The sequence below is a fragment of the Prionailurus bengalensis genome, chromosome B2, assembly GCF_016509475.1.
Source record: "Prionailurus bengalensis isolate Pbe53 chromosome B2, Fcat_Pben_1.1_paternal_pri, whole genome shotgun sequence".
Taxonomy (NCBI): Eukaryota; Metazoa; Chordata; class Mammalia; order Carnivora; family Felidae; genus Prionailurus; species Prionailurus bengalensis.
Genome location: NC_057349.1, coordinates 12,721,770 through 12,747,063, shown reverse-complemented (window position 1 = coordinate 12,747,063; position 25,294 = coordinate 12,721,770). Strand labels below are relative to the sequence as shown.

General features: G+C 44.4%; 1 protein-coding gene across 7 annotated transcripts in view; it reads right to left on the bottom strand.

The window, feature by feature from the left end:
• The window catches only part of ATXN1 (ataxin 1), a 417,826-nt gene that overhangs the window by 115,034 nt on the left and 277,498 nt on the right, over positions 1–25,294 (bottom strand). Inside the window, exon 1 of one of the 7 annotated variants that reach the window (XM_043590767.1) lies at positions 565–5,092. The exons of the other annotated variants lie outside the window; for them this stretch is intronic. The gene's annotated coding sequence lies outside the window, so the exon portion shown is untranslated. Of the gene's footprint in view, positions 1–564; positions 5,093–25,294 lie in introns of those variants that run through there. 7 annotated transcript variants of the gene reach the window in all.

Genomic DNA, 25,294 nt, shown 5'->3' with positions numbered 1-25,294 from the left:
AGGTCATAGCAACTATTGAAATAAAGCTATACGGTTAGTTCAACATCAATCAAAAAGGAGAGAGAGAAGGAAGGAAGGGAGGGAGGGAGGAAGGAAGGAAGGAAGGAGGGAGGGAGGGAGGGAGGAAGGAAGGAAGGAAGGAAGAGGGAGGGATGGAGGGAGGGAGGGAGGAAGGAAGGAAGGAAGAGGGAGGGAGGGAGGAAGGAAGGAAGGAAGGAAGGAAGGAAGGAAGGAAGAGGGAGGGAGGAAGGAAGGGAGGAAGGAAGGAAGGAAGGAAGGAAGGAAGGAAGGAAGGAAGGAAGAGGGAGGGAGAGAGGAAGGAAGGGAGGGAGGAAGGAAGGAAGGGAGGAAGGAAGGGAAGAAGGAAGGAAGGGAGGATAGAACAAAACAGGAAAAGACCCTGAGTTATTGAGAGCCCAGCCCATGGTCTGCAAAGCTGACAGTTATTATGCGTAATTAACACAAAGCAAGGTTCTGTATACACACTATCTCCAGACATGTTTTTGAAACAAGGGTTTTGCCTTTTACCACCAATAATTTGTCTTGTTGTATGTTGTTACTTACACAGATGTTCCATAATTTTTTGCATATGGCTCAGCCAAAGAAAGCGTTTTCCCCTTCCATTTTTGGGAAAGATGAGATTGCCTGTGTGAGGGAGAGAAGAACGTCTAGTTTTTACATAATTTCTATGGTGATGAGGGGTTGGGGGTGGCTGGGGTGTGTGTGTGTGTGTGTGTGTGTGTGTGCATGTGAGTGTTGTGGTGTGTGTGTGTGTGTGTGTGTGTGTGTGGTGACAGGATCCTCCACCCAATCCTACAACTGCATCTTATCGGACTCTCTTCACGAAGCCATTCCTACAGGACTGGGGAGTCCTATGTACATGCAGGTTAATGGCATTTGCTGGGATAACACATTATCAAAAGCCTCTCTAAAAAGGGCCTGAATATTTACTGAAGAAAAAAGAGGCGGGAGAGATGGGAATACATGGGAGAATTTTTCTCTTTCTTGGCAGTCTTCACAACTGAACACATCAGAGCCTCCCGTGTTTCTGTGACGGCCCTCCGTGCAGTCCAGTATGCACATATACGGTATCAGAGGACAACGCTGCCCGGCGATTTCTCGGGAAGGAGGATGTGTCTATGCGGATGTGGTTTATTTTCAGGGGGTGGGAGTGGTGGGGGGTGCACATATCAGAGGGAGGGGTGAGATGAAATCCAAGGATACTGGGGTTTTTACAAGAGAGAAATCCAACTGGCTGGAGGGATGGGGGGGTGGCGAGGGCAGATTTAAAAAAATATATACATTTTCTCTTTTATTGCGATACCACCAATTGAGAGAACATTCTGCTGGGGGAGATGTCTGCCAACGACTTCTAATTCAGTTTGTTCTACCCGTTTTATTTTTAAACCCAAGTGCAGATTTTATCCCTGGAATGTTATAGAATTGGTGTGGGCAGAAATGGGCAAATTTACTTCAGAGGTGTTTTATAACAACTTGGAAAAGACCCTCTAAAATTCTCCAAGTACATTTCAGGGGTGAATTTCATTTCCTTTCTCTTCTTCAGAAAGCTACTTCGATTTTTTTTTAAAAATTTGCACTTTACAAAGTAAAACATGGTGATAATTTTGAAAGCATTTCAAGATAATGGCACTATTAGGTGTTTACTATAAGCGAGGTAGTTGGGAGTAGATTGCATACTCTCATTTAATCTCCCTACCACCTTATTATGCCATTTATGGGTGAGAAACCAACGTAGGGAGGGATGCCAGAGCTGAGTTCAAATCCCGGTCCTGACAATATCAGAATCCTTCTTAGCCACTATGCAAGTATGCTTCCATGTATCAATGTCTGGCACTTTGTACTATTAACCAGGCTACTTATTATTCCAACAGGATGGTGGCAAAGGCAGATTTCCTTAGCTTCCTTTTCTGATGACACCCTGATGCAGCCGAAGGAGGCTTGCAAAATCTATCCAGTCTCTGAGCAGGAGTTTTGGGGGGGTGAGCATGATGGTAACAAGAGAGTGTCAGAATTGGTGAGTGAGTGAGTGACGTGTGTGTGTGTGTGTGTGTGTGTGTGTGTGTACTTTGAAATGCCACAGCACCAGTACCAAAAATTGCTTGTCCTACCTTGGCAACATTAAAGAGCGGTAGAATGTCCCTCCCAACCCCCGTCCTCCAAAAGTAGAATGTCCCTCCCAACCCCCGTCCTCCAAAAGTATTTACTTCAAAAATCGATTTCCTCTGTCACTATTTATCGCAGCATTTTGCTCAGTGGTTCTGAGAAACCGCATGGAAAATCACAATGTTACACTTGTTAAATTGACCCTGCAGGGCTCGACCGCTAGTACATGCATCATCCCAAGAGGTAAAAAGGCAAGTCTGCCAGGCTCATGCTGAGAATATCATCATGAAACCAACAAGGATATGCAAATCTGTCTGTTCTATAGCTCATTTGCATAGTTTTTCATTGGTTTTGTAGAACCTCTATACTAAATGTCAATTTCCTTTTCTTTCCTAAAGCTTATTAGCTGTGTGTGATGTTTACAGCTTGAAGACCAAACAGATTTAATAGGTAAAACATTTAAACGGTATAATTAAAAAGCATGTGAGAGGCTCTGATGTAGATCAAACGCATAGATATACTTGTGCTGTTAAAATATGCTTTCCAAGTTTGGAAGATGCAGAGGCTTTATACATGTCTGTGCACGCATAAGCTCCACCACAAAATTTGCTTAACCTATTTTTTTTTTCTGCAACGATCTAGAAAAAGCAGAGAGATGTGCTTACAAACTACTAAGGGCTTGAACCTAGTTGCTGAGTACACATTTTACTCACAACGAAATCTGAATGGAAGTCTGCCAACGTCTGGGCCGACGTTCAAACACTCTGAGTTTCTATGTATTCCAATCTCTCAAAACTAATGTTTTAAAACTCTTTTGATATTTTCTGAGGCACTACAGAGCTAAATCCTCACCTCTCAGTTCAGAGTAACATGCAACAATCATATTCTGCTCTAAAGATGTGCAAAGGCCTTTCACCGTGCAGCGTTTAACTTCCTCCACAGCGTCAATACAACGAACACGTGATGGGTTTTGACCCAAATTATTTTCCTTTGTGCATCAGATTTGGGAGCTGGGTGAAAAGAGGCAGGTCTGGAGAGATCTTGGAAACATCTATGAAGACTGAAAAAATAATTATCTAAATGGGAGGCAAAAAACATCTTATTTTCTTTTTTGCATTCCATGTGGGCAGGCTGAGCACATACCTACTACTGGTCATTAGTTCATAATGGCTCTACCAGAAGGTAATTGGTGATCCACACCTTTGGAGCACTTCTTCACTGGCAACGTTAATACAATTAGCGGATAAACCAAGTTCCGCGTGGACCGCGGGGGGAAACGGCTGTACAATATCAAGTTAAACTTTATATCTGGCCTTTAAGGAAGAAAAGGAAAGCCAAGTGGCCTTAGGAGATCTTAGAGGCGGTAAATAACTGAGACCTGCCGCTACAAACAAAGAGAGATGTCTTTCCAGGTTAAACATCGCCTTGCCACACGGAGCCCAGGGGAGGCTGCCATAAAACACCGTTGTCATGTTTTAGCGCCTTTGGGGCCACGGGCACATTCGTGCTTGATGGAATTCAGCTGTGCAGCTCCTTACTGTCAAACACAGTCCATCCTGTTTTAAGTTCTTTCTTCGGTCTAACGTGATGGGCAGCGGGACGAAACAGGTTGGATTAAACAGCATGAAAGAGAACGAAAATAGGAACAGTTCTCAAACAGAAGCAGAACTAGAGATGCTGCGGCCGCAGTCTGCAGACCCAGGTCTTGATGGCTCTCCGAGGAATTATTTCCAAAGCCCAGGTAAGCCACAGATGGGCTCTGTGCCCCTGTTTCCTCATCTGGGAGACGAGGGTCACCACACATCCTCTAACCTCAGAGAATCTTTGAAAAGTGAAAAGTGCCGTGAACACGGATGCCAAACTATTATCTCAGAATTCAATGTGCCCAAATCCGATGGAAACAAGTGAGACCCTAAATTGATTTGATACCTCATGCTCTGAGCTGCATTTTCCAAAAGCCTTTGAAAACTGGCATTTATAATATTTTGTGGGTCTATCCTTTTCCGTGTTCAGAAACATGTGCACACATCAAAACAGACCCAGTTAAATCTGAATTATCCAGTGGGGGATTATCCAAGATTCTTACTGTTTCTCCCTTTTCCTGTTGCCCATTTTTTAGATTCTCTGGCAATTCCTCCATGATTAAGGAAAAGCATGCAAATCAATCAATCCTCTTCCTTATGCACTGTAATTTCAATTATCTGTGTTGCCTCAGCCTCTATTGGCACGGATAAGTGAGGACGTGCTATTTGTACTCACAGTTGGATGTAAACATTTGTCTGCATTGTCAGGAAATGAAGCAGTGGCATAAATTAACTTAATCTCTCCACCTTCTTTTTTTTTACGTTTATTTTTGAGACAGAGAGACAGACCGACACACAGAGTGTGAGTGGGGGAGGGGCAGAGAGCAAGGGAGACACAGAAACCAAAGCAGAAGGCTCCAGGCTCCGAGCTGTCAGCACAGAGCCTGACGCGGGGCTCAAACCCACAAACTGTGCGATCGTGACCTGAGCCGAAGTCTGGTGCTTAACCGACTGAGCCACCCAGGTGCCCGTTTCTTTGCCTTCTTAAAACTTTGCTTACTGAATGGATATTTTTCTAAGATTTCTTTTTTTAATCTTTTTTTTAGAAAGTTTATTTATTGAGAGAGAGAGAGAGAGAGACAGAGAGCACAAGCAGGGGAGGGGCAGAGAGAAGGAGAGACAAAATCCCAAGCAGGCTCCACGCCGTGAGCGCAGAGCCCGATGCGGGGCTCCAACTCATGCCCCGTGAGATCACAACCTGAGTCGAGACCAAGAGTCAGATGCTTAACCCACTGAGCCACCCAGATACCCCAAAGATTTCTTTCCTAGTTTTATATCTACATACCTGCCTTCTAAAATGGAGAATAACGAACAAATTTTAACCTTTCTTTGATGACTCAGCACTAGAAATAACCATCTATTTGTTATGGGTCTATACAGCACAGTTTTCTTTTTTTTTAATTTTTTTTTCCAACGTTTATTTATTTTTGGGACAGAGAGAGACAGAGCATGAACGGGGGAGGGGCAGAGAGAGAGGGAGACACAGAATCGGAAACAGGCTCCAGGCTCTGAGCCATCATCAGCCCAGAGCCCGACGCGGGGCTTCGAACTCCCGGGCCGCGAGATCGTGACCTGGCTGAAGTCGGACGCTTAACCGACTGCGCCACCCAGGCGCCCCTACAACACAGTTTTCTATCTGCTTTTGAATATTCTTCTCACTTCCTCTCAGCCTTCTTTTTTCATCCAACAAATCAAATACGTGCGGACTGTCTCCTATAGGTCAAGCGCTAAGCTGTCAGGGGGTACGGGCTGAATGAAGAAAACTGGCAGGGTCCTACACTCATAGAGCTTCCATTCTGGTCGGGCAGGAAAGATACGACGTGATGGCACAAATAGATAAGCTTATATGTGAAAACAGCTCTCAGAGAAACGTGCAGGGTGATGGGGAATCGCCCGGCATGGTGGAAGGAGGTCGGCGAAGTGGGCGATCCTAGAGGGGGGTGGAAGCAGGGAGGATGGGGAGAAGTAGGTAGATCCAAAAGATATTTAAGACACGGGACCAGTAGGACCTGGTGGCAGAGGCAGAGGAAAATAGAGAAGAACACTTCAAGGATGGCTTTTGGGCGTCTGTCCTGGGTAACCAGAGGATGCCCGTGGCCGAGGTAGAGAACGGGACCAAGATGAGATTTGGTGGGAGGGAGAGGGTTATAACTTTGGCCCTGAACATGTCCAGCAAAGGTGCCTTTGTGATATCTAAATGGAGCTCGCTGCCAGGCGGGCCGCCGGGTAGAGAGGCCCGAGGTTGTGGAGAAATCTGGCCTGAAGGTACAGATGCGGGAATCTGCGTCCATCGTGGAGCTGGGCGTTGGGATGAGATCGTCGGGGGTGAAAACGGAACCGGAGGAGAGAAGTGGCCCAAGGCCGAGGACGCGAGGAGCGCTGGCACGTGGGCGTAGAGAGCATGCAGAGGAGGAATGCTGAAAACGGCCTTCGGGAGAACGGACCAGAAGGGGGAGAATGGGCATCAGAAGAGAATGGCGTGAAGGACGCCAAGGGAGGAAGGTGTTGTGGAAAGCAGGGAATGAGCGGCACTGGCCAGGCGGTTGAGAGATCAAGTCAGAAGAGACCGGTAAGGGCACACAACACATCCAAGGACGCGGAGATCACAGACGACCTCCGCAGGAGACGGGAGTGTGGACTGGAGTGGGAAAGGGCCCAGCCGGAGCCAGCGGGGCACATATGGCTTGTCTTTTACCTGGGGCAGCAGAGGGTGAGGCTCTGCAGTCGGCCACGGTCAGGCTCATGTCTGGCCGCTCCCACTGACCTATGAGATTGAAGGCAAATGCTGGATTTCTCTAGAGCTCCATTTTCTCGTTTGTACAAGGAGAGAGATAACCTACCTACGGGGCTGTTGGGAGACTTAAGAAACACAAATCACTTCGCCCAGTGCCTGACGCGTAGTAGTTGTTCAATAAGTGCCAGTCTTTTATTGCCGTCCACGCTCTCTTAACCAATTTATTTGTTGAGGACCTACGCGTCAGGCATTGCATTAGACGCTGGGACGGAATGATCAACAACAACAAAAACTAATTACCCACCCTCACGGAAATAAACACACACACAGTTTCACCATGAAATACTTTCCGTTAAATGGTGGTACATGCTAAGGAGAAAGATAAAGGAAAAGGAGTTAGGGCAGGGGTCTAGAACACAATTTTCCAAAGTCTGTCAAGAGACGCTTCATAGGAAGGGCGCCTGGGTGGCTCAGTCGGTTAAGCATCCAACTCCAGCCCAGGCCACGATCTCATGGTTCATGCGTTCAAGCCCGTGTCGGGCTCTGTGCTGGCAGCTCGGAGCCTGCTTTGGATTCTGAGTCTCCCTCTCTCTCTGCCCCTCCCCTACTTGTGCTCTGTATCTCTCTCTCTCTCTCTCTCAAAAATAAATAAACATAAAAAAATTAAAAAAATAAAAGAGGCTCCATGGAGACAGTGACACTTGAGCAAAAGCCTCGAGAAAATGAAGAAAGCAATGTGGTGTCTTAAGGAAGAGCATTTCAGGTTGAAGGAACTGAAGGCGCAAATGTCCCGGGGTAGGCCCCTGCCTGACATGGTAAGAAAGGAGCATCGAGGTGGGGGCTGGTGTGGCTGGGGCTGGGGCTTGCTAAGTTGGGTGGGGTGGGGGGGGAGGGAAGAGAGCAGGAAATGAAGTCAGGGGCCGGGACAGGGGTGGCTATGATGCGCTCTTTTGGCCATAATACGGTCTCTGGTTCTTCTTCGACATGAACGGTCAGGCCATTAGCAGGTTTTGATCAGAGGAGCGACCAGGCCTGAACTCTGTTTTAACACGTCCTTTCTGGAGGCTGTGTTGAGGATACGCTTTACGGCAGCAAAGGTAGAAGCACAGAGACCAGCGAGGAGGCTACTACAATATTCCAGGCCAGAGGTAAGGGTGGTGTGGGGGTTGTGCAGGAGACAGAGGAGTCAAGGGAGGCCTCAGAGCCTTTGGCCAGAGCAGATGGAAGGAGGGGGCTGCCATTTCCTGAGGTGGGAAGAGTGGGAGCGGCCGGTGAGGGAGAAGGGCAAGGGCGCATACTAATGGGGGTGCTTGCCGGGTGGGGGGATATCGGAGTCTGACACCGAAAGGAGAGGGCAGGCTGGAGAAGCTGTCAGCTTTGAGACGGTTTTGAGAGATCAGCGGGAAAGCCGAAGAGGTCTGAGGACTGAGCTCCGGGGCTGCCGAATGTCGAGAATCCACCTGCTGCTGCCCTCACCGTTCCGCTCGGTAACAGGTGCGCGGGCTGCGTGGAAGGTTCTGGCCACGGCCGAGGGGCATCAAACCGCACACGCAAACGTCACACACGTGAGGGCTGCGCAGCACAGGTGCGTGGCGGACTTCCGTCTCCTTCAGGGGACGCTCGTGTTTGTCACATGCCCCGTGTACTAAGCTGTCGAGCAGACCGCCAGTCAGCTGGGCCACAGGAAGTAGAGGCCAGAGGTGGCTGGTGAGCAAAGGGACGATTCATAACCCCGTTCGCTACTCTGCTGCCAAACACTTAACAGAACGGACGAGACTCCCGGAGAGTTTTGCTGTACGATTTGCCAGCGAGAAACACAGAAAATCGTAACTCCTCGTGTTTTCTTCCTGTTCTTACATGATTTCATTAGCGTATAAAGGATTGGTACTCCTCTTTGTTCCAGCGCACGTGAGGATGTGCTTTCTGTCCACTGCTTCCTAAATGGCTGAGTAGGATTTGGCCATGACCGAGGAAGCTGAGCGGCAGACGGTACAGAAGAGCTCCCTGCATCTAGAAACGCATTGCCCACAGGGCCTTCTTGTCCAGGAGCGGATGCCACACTAACTGTGGCCCTGCTGACATCCGCACTCACGGCACGGCAGCGTGCTAGCTGGAGAGGCGGTGACCGTGGCCAAGGGCTCCTTAGAGGTCGTGCTTAGAGGGCCTGAAACGCCTGCCATCTGCAGAGCCAAGAGAGAGAACCACGGATGCTGTTGAAGAGCCTCTGGCTGAATTAAACAGCTCTTCTTTATCTGTCCTCCCTTCCTGTCCCTATTTAAAATATTACGAGTGCGACACATCACAGGGCTCTGATTCGGAACACAGCACAGAAAATGCCAGCTCTTGGGTCAGGTTTCAGAGTTATAAAGAGGAAGGTAAAGAGGATGTTCAATCTCTCTGTCTTAGAAATAGTCGATTTTAGTTAAAAATGAGAAGCCCAGGGGCACCAGGGTGGCTCAGTCGGTTAAATGTCTGACTTCAGCTCAGGTCATGATCTCACGGTCCGTGAGTTCGAGCCCCGCATGGGGCTCTGTGCCGACAGCTCAGAGCCTGGAGCCTGCTTCCGATTCTGTGTCTCCCTTACCCTGCCCCTCCCCCACTCACACTCTTTCTGTCTCTCTGTCCCTCCTTCAAAAATAAACACACATTAAAAAAAAATTTTTTTTTTTATTTAAAAAAAATTTTTTTTTTTAACGTTTATTTATTTTTGGGACAGAGAGAGACAGAACATGAACGGGGGAGGGGCAGAAAGAGAGGGAGACACAGAATCGGAAACAGGCTCCAGGCTCTGAGCCATCAGCCCAGAGCCTGACGCGGGGCTCGAACTCACAGACCGCGAGATCGTGACCTGGCTGAAGTCGGACGCTTAACCGACTGCGCCACCCAGGCGCCCCCCAAAAAAATTTTTTTTTAAATGAGAAGCCTAGTCATCTTTAGCAGTGAACTAAAGAATGCCAGGTTATTTTCCCTCCGTAGACTCTCATACTCCGAGCATATATAATTATATGACTAGCCCGCTCTACTGTTTACATTGTTTGTTTTATGCCAGAATGATTTTCACTTAAAAACCCATCAAGGAGGATGCCAGAAAAATATTTAAGAAACAGACAAATTCATTAACAGCCCTTGTTAGGTGAGCGGGCTACCGAGAAACTCTTAAAATAATACGATGCAGAAAACAGGTTGGTGGTTACGTGGAGAATGCCCTCCAGCCTGGCACCTGGGAGGCACTCGGTCAATGCCGAATGAAGAAAGAACTCTGTGAGAGGAAGAAGCAATTCGAGTTGCTATTCTAGTCTCTCACATAAGATGGGAATAAAGCTGAACAGAATCATTAATGGAATTTAATAAAGGAAGCCTCCCAAAGAGGAAAATCCAAAGTTCTCCTTTCATTACCGAATTTCTCAGATTCTCAGTGGATCTAAATTTAAACTCACAGGAAGCGGACCCTTTGCCAAAAGGTGCCAAAGGTAACAGACGCTACGGACTTTGCTGATCCTGTCTTCCACGCCATGAAGGGCCTCAAAGAATTTGAAAAGCACAAAATAGAAAAAAGTGTATCATTTTCTTTTCTGTAAACCTATCCAGCTATTAAAAGCCAAGAGGGAAAATGTGATGGTTAATGGCAATTGGGCAACTACATTGGCAAAGTTTTAACAAGTCGCTTTGGGGAGGCAGGAACTTGCCGGGGTGTCGGGTTATCGGAGAGAGAAAGGGGCAGAGAATGACTTACCCGCCCAGATCGTTTGAATGTGTACCAGAAAGATCCAATGGGTTTTTTTTTCTTCTACCACAGAGCTACTATTTACTGAGAGTCCACAATCCTAACTCATCCTTAACCCTGACATACCTTGTATCTTTGAATGGTTTATGAGCTACTGACCTTGGTAATTTAGAAATGACATATGTAACAATGTCAGTGATACCTCTGTAGGAGAGAGTTGGAGAAAAGGCAGTGAGTAAGCTTTATGGTAAGCCCCAAATCTCCAAAAGACCCTCGCTGGAAGATAAGCAATCTGGTGAGCTATTTGGGGCCCAGCAACAAAACTGGCCAGGAGTCCCACAGAATCCAGTTCATGGGGTGAAAGGAAGAGACCACAGGAGGGTCTAAAAGTGTCTGAGTGATGGGGCGCCTGGGTGGCGCAGTCGGTTAAGCGTCCGACTTCAGCCAGGTCACGATCTCGCGGTCCGTGAGTTCGAGCCCCGCGTCAGGCTCTGGGCTGATGGCTCGCAGCCTGGAGCCTGTTTCCGATTCTGTGTCTCCCTCTCTCTCTGCCCCTCCTCTGTTCATGCTCTGTCTCTCTCTGTCCCAAAAATAAATAAACGTTGAAAAAAAAAATTAAAAAAAAAAGTGTCTGAGTGGTATGGAGCTGATAATCTGTTAAGATCAAGGGGTGCCTGGGTGGCTCAGTCAGGTAAGCGTCTGACGCTTGGTTTTAGCTCAGGTCACCATCTGCCGGTTCGTGGGTTCAAACCCCGCATGGGGCTCTGTGCTGGTGGTGCGGAACCTGCTTGGGACTCTCTCTCTTTCCCTCTCTCTCTGCCCCTCTGCTGCTCATGCTCTCTCTCTCAAAATAAATAAACTTAAAAAAAAATCAATAAAACAAAGCTTCTTCCTAGGAGTCAACTACTGAGTTGAGGAAAAACTTTTGAGAGCAAAATCCACCTTGAGCGAGGTCAAAGAAAAGCAAGGGGACAGATGAAAGGATACAAGTGGAGGGAAGCCAAGGAGACAGCTAAGAATGTCCGAACCTTATTTTGTCATTTCACGGGAACAACAGAAGAGGGAGCTCTAGAGCTGAGTAGCCAGAAAAGCTTTTCTGGCCTACCCCTTGGCCCTAAATTCAGGGACATTCATTTCACTTAAGAATGCGCGCCAAATAGGATCGTGGTCAAATCCAATGCACAGTTATTATGAGTAAAAGAAAAGGAATAAAAATCAGAGTAACCTGCTTCCCACAGAGACATGCCCCCAAACACATGAAATCTTCAAATTAATACTTCAAAAGAACTAAAAGAAACTTGAGAAAACAAAACAAGTTAACAAGGGAACACAAATCTAATCAAAAACTCAGAAATGAAGTGATTGGGGAAAAGCAGTGTTTGGATACAAGGGCAGTAGAACCAAGGAAGTATTTAAGTAAAAGAAAAAAAAATAATTTAGAAATAAAGACTAAACAGGAAGAAACATAAGAGGGAACACACACAACAGAGAATGCCCAAGAAGTATTAGAACATGGAAAGAGGGGCTCCTGGGTGGCTCAGTCGGTTAAATATCTGACTCTTGATTTCGGCTCAGGTCATGATCTCAGGATTCGTGACTTTGAGCCCCACATCAAGCTCTGTGCTGACAGCATGAAGCCTGCTTGGGATCCTCTCTCTCTCTCTCTCTGCCTCTCCCCCACTCATGCTGTCTCTGTCTCTCTCAAAAAAATAAATAAACTTTGAAAAAAATTAAAAAGAAGAACCTGGAAAGAAAAAAGAGTTTGGGACATCAAAAAGAAACAAAGAAAAAGATAGAAAGGATTCAAGACAAAGCCTCTGAAATAGAAGACGGGCAAAGAAAATCAAACCTAACATTCCAGTAAGAGTCTTCAAAAGCAAAGCCAAGTGATAAAACAGACAAATACTTAAAACTGTAACTCAAGAGGACTTTCCAGAAGTAGAAAAAGATTTGAAACTATATATTTAGAGGACACACCATGGAAAAACTGACCTAGAAAAAAGATTAAAAAAAAATCCTTTGGATAATCGATAATTGAGGCAAAATGACCAAGTCATTCACTTGTCACAGAGAGAAAATTAGAGTCAACCGACTTTTCAAGAGTCAGGCTTTATGGTAGAAGTCCAGAGAGTGACACTCCGGAAAGGCAACCCAGCCAAGGATTTTACACCCAGCCAAAATGACCTTCAAGTCAACAGCAATCTGTTATGAATCTGTAAAGGCCTAGGGAGGAGTTATTATTCCCAGAGTCCTTCCTTAATTATCCATGAGGGAGAAGGTGCAGACAATCAGAGTGGCTGGAAAGGCACGGATGTAAGGATGGGTGAGCATTAAACACATGATCAGCTATGGGTCTATTTCTCAAAGATGACCAAGGAGGACAGTACTGTTATATATATATATATATATATAACAGTATACAATATAGAGTATGGTTATCTACTCTGACCATGTAGGCAGTTTAATGATTTTAAAAAAAAAACATGGGGGACCGTGTGAAAGAGAACGAGCTCATGGATACAGATCTAAGTGGGAGTAGAGCATAGTACTTCAAATCAAACCACAGAAAGAGGAGGGAAGAGGAAAGAAAGGGCTACTAGAAATTTCAATATCACTCATAGCAGGGAACCAAAAGGTAATACCTAAAAAAAAGAGTGTAGTTCATTAAGGGTATTATATTAAGGAACTTATAAATATGTTCACTGAGGCAAAAAATATAAAAACCTACCTGAATAATAGAATTGCTTATGCTGAAAAAATGAAGGATATATAAAAAATGGTTATGCATAGAGAAAAGAGAAAAGAGAGTGAAAGGGACAGGAATGTGTAACAGATTTCAGTGACCTCGCCTGCTTTTGTGGCTTTGATTTTTAGGAAAATTTAAATATTTTCTCACACTTATTGAACAAAAATAATTTTCTCAGTGTCTCCTTTAAAAGTCTCAGATAGGGGTGCCTGGGTGGCTCAGTCCATTGAACACCCAACTTCGGCTCAGGTCATGGTCTTGTGATTCATGGGTTTGAGCCCCGCATCGGAGTCTCTGCTGAGCCCACTTTGAATCCTCTGTCCCCCCCCCCTCTCTGCCCCTTCCCTGCTCACGCTCTCTCTCTCTCAAAATAAATTAATTAAAAAAAATTTTTTTTAAGTCTCAGATAAAATTAAGTCAGTGGATGTAAACATATATCCAGTTACAAACACACCAAGAGGAACTAATCCAAGTGACGTGAACACATTATAACGTAACTGCTTATCCCCCACTCGCTGGACTAAAAGCTAAATCAAAACCAAATAGAAAAAAAAGTTACAAGTTAAAAGCGACCATATTGGTGGGCGGGAGGGTCGCGGGTATTTTTATTTGGAAATAGTAGTGAGTGTAGTGGGAGACAAAGTAGATGAGTAAATTATGTCCGGGTGATTGAGAATCGCTATTTGTAGCTTAAGAGAAAGGAAACTGATGTAAGATGAATGAGGTTAAGAAAAGCCTCATGGTACATCAGGGGAAACTCATGATGTATTTTATTTTAGAAAATACACACAGACCCCATAATACATATACACAAACACATACACATACACATGAAAGAAGTTTCCTACCTCTCTGTGCCCACTGACAAAACTCAGATGCAATGACTAGCCCTGTGGCCCAGACTGTGGTCTCCAAATACCATTTCTCACTGAAAGGAACCAGGTTTTCCTTGGAAAAGAAGCTGATCTCAGGCTTGGAGCAGGAATGTACAGGATGAGCCTGGAGCATCCTGTCACATCAGAAAAGCAAGGAAACTATCAAATACAGCTAGTACTATATTACCAGGACTCAGCAGTGAAACTGAGTAGGTTTTCAATCAATGGTCAAATATTAGGCCATTTGAGTAACAATAACGGTAATAATAACTATGATGACCAGGTATGTTTAAAGCCCTACGTTCACAGCAGTAATACTTTTAGGAAATGGTGACTTGGGAGGACATCACGAAGAAAAATTATTTTGCAAACTGGTAAAGAAAGGGAAAGAATCAAGTATTAGTCTGGCCTTTTATATAGAACCTGGAGCACTGAGAAAACACATAGCAGACAGATGAGGGGAAGTTTCTCTTCGTGAACAATGATTCCTTCTAAGACGTGAACAGAGAATAACAGAGTTCGACTATGACCATTTGCCATCTCTAATAAACTTATGAATGTGGACAAAGATCTCCATCTCCTGATGGAAATACACCACACAATGCCAGCTATGAAGTTGTCAGGCAAAGCAAAGCAAACAATGCCTCTAGAACTTCCTAGCAATTCCTAGGAAATGCCGGAGACAGAGGAACATGTTTAACAACACCACAGGGATGCACTCATCAAAATCCAGATGGTGGGAAACTCTACTGAACAAATGGTCTGCTTTCCTCAACAGAAAACATGGCAACATGAAAAAAGATGGGAGTTGAAACCAATAGTTTAAAAGAGCCTTAAGAGACAGAAATATTATTTATATCTGGATTCAAGTAAACTGTAAAAGAAAAAAACCCCATAAAACACAGAAACCCTGCAACATAACAGAAACCTGTATTTATAAGACAACTAAAGAAATATAAACACTGGATATTAGATGATGTTAAGGAATCGCTGTGATGATGCTATTGTGGTTTTGTATAAAAGAAAGAACCCCGATTGTTTATATAGATGCTAAAATATTGGGGCACCTGGGTGGCTCACTCGTTTAAGTGTCCAACTTTGGTGCAGGTCATGATCTCGCTGTTCATGGGTTCGAGCCGCGCGTCAGGCTCTGTGCAGACAGCTCAGAGCCTGGAGCCTGCTTCAGATTCTGTGTCTCCCTCTCTTTCTCCCTCTCTCTCTGCACCCCCACTCACACCCTGTCTCTGTCTCTCAAAAATAAACATTAAAAAATACTAAAATATTTATGATGTTTGGAATTTGCCTCAAAATAATCTAGATGCAGGGATGGTGTAGATGACACTAGGTTCGTAGCTGCTGAAGTGATGAGGGCATGGGAATTCATTTGACCATTTCTCTACTTTTGGACACGTTTGATATTTTCTATAATACAGCGTTAACGTGCCTTCAGGAAGTCAGCAGTGTTTCTCAAACGTGCTTTTCCACAGCTGTCCCTTGGAGTATTTACTAAAGTCACATTTCCTACATCCGAACACTGGGGGTTCTTAATAAAATTAAAAGTATGCCCAACCCTAGATTTCTGAATCAGAACACCTGGGAGTAAAGCCCAGAAAACCGTATTTTAAATACACTATGTGTCATCTGTGCATCGCATTTTGCCTTTAAGTATTTGCATAAAATAAATTACTACAGTTTTCAAAGGGTGTTACATAATAGTTATCATTACCCTTAGATTGGACAACAGTACAATCTAAAAATGATTTTTCCTACTAAAAGAACCTTAGAGTAACCGAAAATATCCTTCACACACTATTGTTTAACTTCAGTAAAATGTTTTTTCTCCGTGTCATATGTCAACCGACAAGTGACTTGAAAAATGTTATTATGAGAGTAGGGCAATAGATCATGCTTTCTAATGTCTGCTCAGCACTTGGGGTTAATAAACTAGAGGAAAGAGCTCAATGTAACTTGGACAAAGTCACAAAAATATGCCTCTTTTATGGAAACCAAGCCAAGGACAAAAGATAAGCAAAATCTTTATTAAAAAAAAAAACAAAAAAACAGTAGGTGATCCTGAACCCAGTTACCGCGTCATTCAAGAACTATCCCTAGAATCACAAGACCTATTTTCCAAAAAGAGGGTTCTCTATCCTTGACACAAAGTACACGCTTCTTTCCGATAATGGCACTTCTCACTAGAAGCTGGCGGTTTGTTGAATGACTGTCTCTTCAGTAAGCAAACAGCTTGCCAGGATGATGAACAATGAAAACTAGACCTCAGTGGCAAAGGTACTGCTAAAGAACACAGGAGCAGAAAGGGACAGAGTCAGCACTCAGTAAGCACTCAGTAACTAGCACTGAGGTGCTAGTTAGAGTCTTAGAAGCTCTGTATAGGATTTCTATTTTAAGTCTTACTGAAGCGTCTAGCTTTTACACTTGTTTCAAAACCCCAAGCATTCTACCAAGCAGCTTCGGAGCACATGCATTTTGTTTATAAATTATATTTCTCACTATTTAGTAACTATAATTAAGAAAAAAAAGCACTCCACACCTTGTACAGTAGGATATTACTTCATGCAGGAGTTAGCTTCTAACATTCTTACCCAGCGCAAAGTATATGGGGTTTAAATTATCTCTGAGGTATATATATACATACATACATACACACACACACACACACATATGTGTGTGTATATATATACATATATACACACACATATATATGAGAGGGAGAGAGAGAGAGAGAGAGAGAGAGAGAGAGAGACTCCCAAGCAGGATCCACGCTCAGTACAGAGCCCAATGCAGAGCTCGATCCCACAACCCTGGGATCACGACATGAGCTGAAACCAGGAGTCGGATGCTCAATCGACTGAGCCACTCAGGCACCCCTATCCCTGAGGTTTTAAGGTGTAAATCAGATCCTAGTGGTCTTCTACTCAAACCTTCCAGAGGCTTCCAACCACATTCATGGTGAAATCTACAGTCCTGGTCCTCGTCAAGGCTTAGAAGGCCTTATAGGATCTGATCCCAACTATGTGATACCCCTCACCCACTCACCCATGCCCCCGCCCCCCCCCCCCCCCGCAACACATACAAATTTATTTCCTGCCTACCTCCTTCCTTTGCTCTGCTCTGACATACCAGCTTCCCTGTTCTTTTTTCATGGGTCAGACACAACCCTGTTCCTACCTAGAGCGCTTCTCCTCTGGCAAACCACAAAATGCGTCCCCTTCATTCAGGTCTCCGCTCACACGTCTCTCTCTGATCACCCTAAGAGAGCAGGCTCCCTCTGTCTCTTCTTATCTAACTGTACATTTTCTCCAGAGCCTTCTTCACAGCAGACACTATATCGTGCATTTCTTTTAAAATTTTTTTTTACGTTTATTTATTTTTGAGACAGAGAGAGACAGAGCATGAACGGGGGAGGGGCAGAGAGAGAGGGAGACACAGAATCGGAAGCAGGCTCCAGGCTCCGAGCCATCAGCCCAGAGCCCGACGTGGGGCTCGAACTCACGGACCGCGAGATCGTGACCCGGGCTGAAGTCGGACGCTCAACCGACTGAGCCACCCAGGCGCCCCTATCGTGCATTTCTTGTTTGCTTAATGTTTGTCTTTACCCTAGAGTGATAATTCTGGAAGGCAGGAGTTGTGCTCACTGCTCCAACCCAGCATCCATACAGTCCTTGCACAGAGAAGCCACTCAATAAGGATTAATGTGTGAAGAGATGTCCCCTGTATTGCCCACCACGAATAGTAGAAAAGGTTCTTTTTTATACCGCCCTGTCCCCTAACTGTCATGAACAGTCAAGTTTGAAAACCACTGGGCTAGACTAAGGCACAAGAGGAAATCTACATCAGATGTGTGTGTAGGCATCCAAACCATCCAAACCACTTTAACAACCCAACTGGAGAGGAATCGAAAGTGTTCTTGCCGGTGTGCAGTGTTTCCTTAATTCCATTTTGATAGTAAGTCTATCTTCAATATTTACTAGATTTTGTTGTGCAGATTAAAGGAGACAATAGTAGAGTTCTCCAGAATGAGACTCTCAGTCACCCTGGTAGTTAACACGAAACTTCCATTATGACATGGAATGACTTCCATTATGACAGCCAGATGACTAACTGGCTGACGGGTACAGCCAGGTTTGTTGAGATCCCAAAGCAAAGCTTCTCCTGTCACCTCAATGCATATATTTGCCACCCTTTAAGTAGAAACACTGCAACCTGCCCTCGTTTTTTCCCTTCTTATTTTTAGCACATAAACTTAAGGGCCTCCTATGTCCACTCACGTGGAATTTCACCAGTAGGCACCCTGGTGTAGCATGAGTGCCTCATACTCCATTACTGGCTCAGGCCAGACAACACAGCCCGAGTTCTTGTCCTTGGTGGCTTTTGGCACGTAACAATACGTCAGTAAGCATAGCGCGCAAAACGGTGCGGCGAAGTGATTTATTGGCCACGAGGTGTCAAAGGTAACATGCATATGGTGGGCCAATTGTCAGTGACGAAATCCCAAGCCAGAGGGCACTCGCCATGAAAAACAAGGTAAATTTGTGGCTTCTGAAACTGAATAGACACTGAAGAGCATCTCATTAATGTTACAATTTGAACAGTGTTTTCTGTCTCTGATGGAAAATTTCAGAGTGGCCAAGGAAGCTATCATTGGTTCCCCACATTGCAAGCTTACCAATTACAGAATGCAAATTGTTTCATAGTGTTAATGGCTTCAACTTTAAAAGGAGCCACTTCTACTCTTCCTTTTGTGTTAAGTGAATACGTCTTAAATAAGTTTAGGTGAAAAAAATATCCCGAGATTGCAAGGTATCTGCTTGAAAAAAACACCCTAAAATACACTGTTCTTATTTGCAACTCCTTAGTTTAGGGAACCAGGATTTCTCAGTAACGTGCAACAATATTAAAAAAGAAAAAACAAACTACTCCCAACAAAAGGGGATAAATTGGAAACTGAGCTTAGAGAAGCCTGCAGCTGTCATCTGTAACACTGATTTCAAATTTCTGGGTTCATCACAAAGCCTCATTGTTCTTTCTTCTTGGTTTTAGAAGTCAGCATTATACATTGAGATCTAACAAACATTATACTACCAACATTTTGCCTTAGCAGTTTTATATGTTGAGGTTTCACGCAACATTGCGTTTGAAAAAGAAGCTGATACTAAAAATATTTGTAAATCATCAAGTAAAGGCAAAGAATGATATCTGAACCTGGGGGTGATTGTTGCGACGGCTACGTAATGCCTCAATGCAGGAAAGAAGAACAAAAGAAGAAAAATGAGTTTTATGGAACTTTTCCTCCACATGATAGCGAACACTTGGATGTAAGTCGTGTATCGAACCATACCGTCTTCGGGTTTGGAGTTGAGTAGGCAAAGCGCTGGGGCCATCGTTGATGTGACATGTGTTTACCCACGTGGATAGGTTCCCAGGGAGTAGGAGAGTGGGGGTAGAAATCATTTCATCTGCCAGTGATTAAGCGGTTCCTGCCATCTCCCTTCCCCATCGAGTGCTCTCTGATTCAAGGGAGGGAATGTGCTGTGGTGGAGAGGACATGGGTTATTACTCTGAGAGACTCAGGGTCAAAGCCAGTACGTTTATTATTAGCAGGGTAACTCTGAGCTGAGTCACTTCCGTTTTGTTGAGCCTCTTTTACGTGCAACACAGAGATGGCAATACTCACCCAAGAGTTTGTCGAGATGCCTTTATATTTCATAAAAAAAAATCATACACACAAGTCATCTAGCCCCTTGCTAAGTATTCAGTGAATAGCTTCTGAGCTCTTCTTGGGACCTGGTAGAAATGCTGACTAGGCTGCTCCAGCCACAGGGATCAAATTTCTATCTTGGGAACGGACTTCTCAGGTGAGGGATACAGCGAGCACCATTCCTAAGCATCATGAGAGGCCCTTCCAGGAATCCAGCCATGGGTCCCACTGCAGCAGTCATCTGTGACTGTGACTGTGACCTCAGTCACCTGATCCAAGAGACAAAGAGATACGGGAGGTGAGAGAGCAGGGGCTTCAGAAGGGCAGATTCCCTCAAGGCCAAGGAACAAGGCCATGCAGGGCAAGATGGCGGCTCCACAATGATTACCAGTCACGAATCAAAGGGCCATGGAGAATTTTTCTTTTGCTTAAATCAGAGTCAGTCTCCTCTAAGCATTAAATGAGAGCACCTTCTCTTCACATTTACAAGCAAGCGTTTGCCACTTCAGCTGTACAAATTATATAGGATTGAAAATAGTATAGCTGAGAGAAACGAGGAGTTTGTAATTAGAGTTCTTTATTTTCCCCCTTCTCAGAGCAAACAGGAACAAAGTGAACTGAAACATGGTCGTTTAAAAGGTTAAAAGGTTGTCATCCCCTCCCCCCGCCATGTCCTATCTTTAGACTTGCTTTCTTTGCCTTTCTAAGATGCCAAAGGTATGTTTCCTCTGCCACTACAAGACGCTGTGAGCACAACACAGGCACAAAGGTGGCTGTGTCCCTCAGCATCATGGGCACGGTCCTCCACGCAGGGGACCAAACATCAAGCCACTCACAGATTCTCTTTCCTTCTCTGTACAAGTCGTGAGCTTGTAATATGGCTAATGTGTAAGATGGACGCTTACTATAGCGAGGAGAATCTGCAAACAGCATTCAATCAGATCCATAGAGAGAAGGCTTGGACTTTGGTGGAAGAGAAGCACGATGTGAAGACTGGGAGCTTCCTGGGGCCAAGAATTATATTTCCTTCTCCTGGCATAGGGCCTGCTGCTGGCATTCAGTAAATATTTAGGGAATCAATAAATTCAGGGTATGACCATGTGATGTCCAGATACAGTTGAGAATCCATAACAGCTCATGAATGGCATCTTATCAGAAAATAAACCTCTCCAGCCGTAGAGAGTCTAAAATGAAATTCCAGGGGGACACCTGAGTGGTTCAGTTGGTTGAGTTTCTGACTTTGGCTCAGGTCATGATCTTGTAGTTCATGGGTTAGAGCCCCGTGTCGGGCTCTATACTGACAGCTTGGAGCCTGGAGCCTGCTTCAGGTTCTGTCTCCTTCTCTCTCCGCCCCTCGTCTGCTCATGCTCAGTCCCTTTCTGTCTCTCAAAAAGAAACACGTTACCAAAAGATGAAATCCCAGCTGACAAAATGGGAAAGATTTAGAGGTATCTATCTCGTGGCCCAATGACCGTGGATCAGTCTTCAGAGGAAAAATGGATCTTTCGTGGAAAAAAAAAAAAAAAAAAAAAAAAGCAGTAGGAGGGTAGTTTCTGAAAACTCATTTGTGAATCGAAACGAGGACAGACCAAGTGACTTAACATTCAGATAAAAGAGTAAAAAAAGAAGAGATATTGCTGACTTCTTTCCCTCTCACTGGTGTGAAATTTTAAAGGCATACTTTGCTGTCAAATGGATGACATCAAATGAATTTAAAGTATCTATAGAAACCTGCCTGTTCATCCCTCTTGTTCTCAAAGTACATCATCCGTTCTCATCTCATTTCACCTCACCAAGTTTTACAACAGCATGTACGTTTTTGCTTTTATCACTTTATCTTTCGAAAATGTTACACACAATTAATTCACATTAAAACCCCACTCCTAATTCAGCACCTCAAGATACGGAGTTTAAAGATTCTCGCTAGAGTTTAGCGCAAGCCTGCTTTTCGCTGGCTGCCTTTTTTTTTTTTTTAACAATTTTTTTTTAATTTTTTTTTTCAACGTTTATTTTTGGGACAGAGAGAGACAGAGCATGAACGGGGGAGGGGCAGAGAGAGAGGGAGACACAGAATCGGAAACAGGCTCCAGGCTCCGAGCCATCAGCCCAGAGCCCGATGCGGGGCTCGAACTCACGGACCGCGAGATCGTGACCTGGCTGAAGTCGGACGCTTAACCGACTGCGCCACCCAGGCACCCCTTTTTTTTCTTTTTAAGGTTTAGGAATGTTTACCTCATTGAGGCGCCTTTAAATTTACTTTATCACCATCATTTGCATCAAGTAACATACTGATTGGGAGTAATCTAGTCTTTAAGGTGAATCTAGATGAAACTTTATCACGTTTGGTGCAGAAGAAAGTCCTTGAGATTTGCAGTCAGAACATTAAAGCGTCTGGGTTCAAGGCCTGTCTCTGCCACGTGCCGTTTGTGCAATCTTACACGACTGTGTCGCTTCTCTGAGCGTCACTTGGATTGGTTATTCAAATGGGGCTGAAAGGAAGGACTGGTCTAAGCAGCGCTCTGGGGGTTACATCAGCGCAAGGCAGTAAGTAAGCTTTATGAACTGTATATGAATTACGTCATTTTTGTCATCACCATCGTCCTCATCATAATCGTCATCCTCATTATCACCATCACCTGGACTTAAAAATAATTCAAAGGGGAGAGGGTAAGAAGGAACCAAAAGGAGCCCCTACTCTGTGCCCTGAATCGTGGGGTAGCCAGTACGCGCGTCACGTCACTGCGGGCCACAGCAGGGGCCCTATTACCTACACACAAATTTACTTCTGTTGTATAGAAGCAAATCACATTTCCAACTCTAGAAACTGAGGCCCAGAGAAGATTAAGTAACATGCTCAATGAATTTAGAATTCTGGTATGTTTCACGAATTAAACGGATAACTATTTATCGAACACCGTTTCAGGTGTATAGATAGAACAGTGAGCTAAGCAGACGGCGGACAATGAACTGGGTTCTTTTGCATTCCAAATCACTATTTTCCCCACTCCATGTTATATCAATACATCCTGGCTCCCTCTCTTCTCTCCTCCCTCTGCCCAGGGCTCTGGAGTGTCAGGGTTCAAGGCAGCCCAAGGGCTAGGTGATCAACACTCTGACATACAGGTAGCCTATGTGTGACACACTGGCTTGAGAAGCTCTGCATTATCTATTCTGTAGTCTAGAAATGTCTAGAAATGTCTAGAAATGTCACTCGTGTATTGATTTCCTCCCATGTTTAATTATTATTGCATTTGTGTTATATGCAATTCCCACTATTATATGCAAATCAGCTTATACTCTTTTATTGCCATAGACTTAATGTTTTTATCAGGTCAGCAAGATGAAGTTAAAATGACTTTTGTAGTCGGTAGGTAAAACCAAACAGGCATCAAAGCAACATTTTAAAAATACGCTTTTAAATCACAGCAGAGAGTGAAACGAATTAAAGCAAAGAAATTAAAAAATAAGCAAATGATCTGAACAGACACCTCACTAAAGAAGACCCATGGATGGGAAATAAACATATGAAAAGATGCTCCCCACATCACAGGGCATCAGAAAGTCTAAAATTAAAACAACAACAAAACACCACTACACGCCTATTAGAAGGGCCAAAATCCAGACTGACAATGTCAAATGCTGGCGAACATGTGGAGTAACAGGAACTCTCACGCGTTGGTGGTGGGAATGCAAAGTGGTATAATTTGGCAGATTCGTACAAAATGAAACATAATTTTACTATACGGTTCAGCAATCACACTACTTGGTCTTTATTCAAAGGAGGTGAAACGTATGTCCACACAAAAATCTGCTCTTGAGTGTTTACAGAAGCTTCATCCATAACTGCCAAAGCTTGGAAGCAACCAAGATGTCCTTCGGTCGATGAATGGATAAATAAATCATGGTACATCCATGCAATGGAATATTATTCAGTAATAAGATGAAACAAGCTACTAAGCTACGAAAAGACACGGGGGAATCTTAAATGCATATTACTAAGTGAAAGAAGCCAATCTGAAAAGGCCACATACTGTAGAAGTCCAACTACATGACATTCTGGAAAAGGCAAAACTAAGGTAACAGTACAAAGATCAGGGCTTCGGGGGTTGGAAGGCAGGGATGAAGAGATGGAACATAAGGGATCTTCAGGGCAGGGAAACTATTCTGCGTGATATCTTAGTGCTGGATACACATCATCACACCTCTGTCAAAACCCATGGAACATACCCCAGAAAAGACTGAACCATACTGTAAACTAGGGACTTCAGTTAAAAATAATATATCAATATTGGTTCATACAAATGCATCATTCTACTGCAAGGTGTTAATAACAAGGGACACTCTGTGGGGGAAGGAGGCAGGGAATGTGGGAAATCTCTGTGCTTTCCAATCAATTTTTCTACAAACCCCAAATGCCTCTGAAGAAATAGAGTCTGTAAATTAAAACATTTAAAAAACAAAACAAGACAAACAAAACAAAACTCTGCACTCAGCTACTTGAAGTTTTTCCCACAGAGGTCCTTCCAGATATTGCCTAGAGCCAAGTGAAATTAACCAGATAAGACGCCATCAAGACACCATCAAGATGACTCCGAGACATGGTTTGAAGGACCAGAAGTGACTGGTCTACGTGTCGAGAACTAGGAAGACATGGAGTCAGGCGGGGGTGTCTGCATGGGTGGGGAGATGTCCTCAGAAGAGTAGTTGAGTAGCACAGAGCTCTGTGCTGGACTGAGAGAGAAAGGTCACACATTAAATACATAAAGTCACAAGGAAAATTATTGGAGGTAAAGGCTGGAGGTGCTGAACTGCAATTCGGAGTTTAAAATGGAATCTGAAAGGCAAACAGGGTGACTCCAGACAACTGGGAAGGGCCATAATGGAATCAGTACAGTATTCAAGGAAGGGTCTCTGCTAGGTCCAGGCTACCTGGAAACACGAGAGACAGGGAGCCCCCGCCACACGTGAGGCCACCATCACCAGTCCAGTGGAAGGGAAACAGAAGATACTGAGGATCTAAGGGAAAGTGTAATTTCTAGGAAAAGACATGGTGAGCTGCGATAAACAAATCAACGGAAAAGTAGTAATTTCTCAAAAGTCCCGACTATGAGGAAGGAAGTCAAGAGTGTAACACTCTGTCAAGTAAGGTTCCTACATCTCTTCTCGCCGAGATTTCCCATCCGACTGCCAGAGGAGCAGAGCAAGATGTCTGCGATAAAGACGAGCATGAAAAAGAAAAACAGGGAGGAGAGAGGGGACGTACAACTGGCTAAGTCGGAGGACGTGCCCTTTTCTATCCATGTCGTAAAAATACTTTCCCATGCCATAAAAATATTTTCAAGATCTGTATTTAGGGGTGTCTCGTGACTCATTTGGCTAAGCTTCTGACCCTTGATTTTGGCTCAGGTTATGACCTCATGGTTCGTGAGTTCGAGCCCCACATCGGACTCTGCTCTGTCAGCACAGAGGCTGCTTGAGATTCTCTCTCTCCCTCTCTCTCTCTGTCCTTCCCCTGCTTGAGCTCTCTTTCTCAAAATAAATAATTTTTTTTAAAAAGATCTGTATTCATTAACAAGGGAAGATGTTCATGACATATTATGAAGTCAGAAAAAGTTGCCAAAAATATATCAATGATCCTGTGAAGTATAATTCCAGTTTCTAAAGTTACACGTAGAGTAAAACCGTGGATTGCGAGTCACTTGTTCTTCGAGTGTTTTGCAAGAAGAGCAACCACGTCTAATAAATGTTAACTTGATAAACGAGCAATGTCTTGTAATATGAGTCGTACG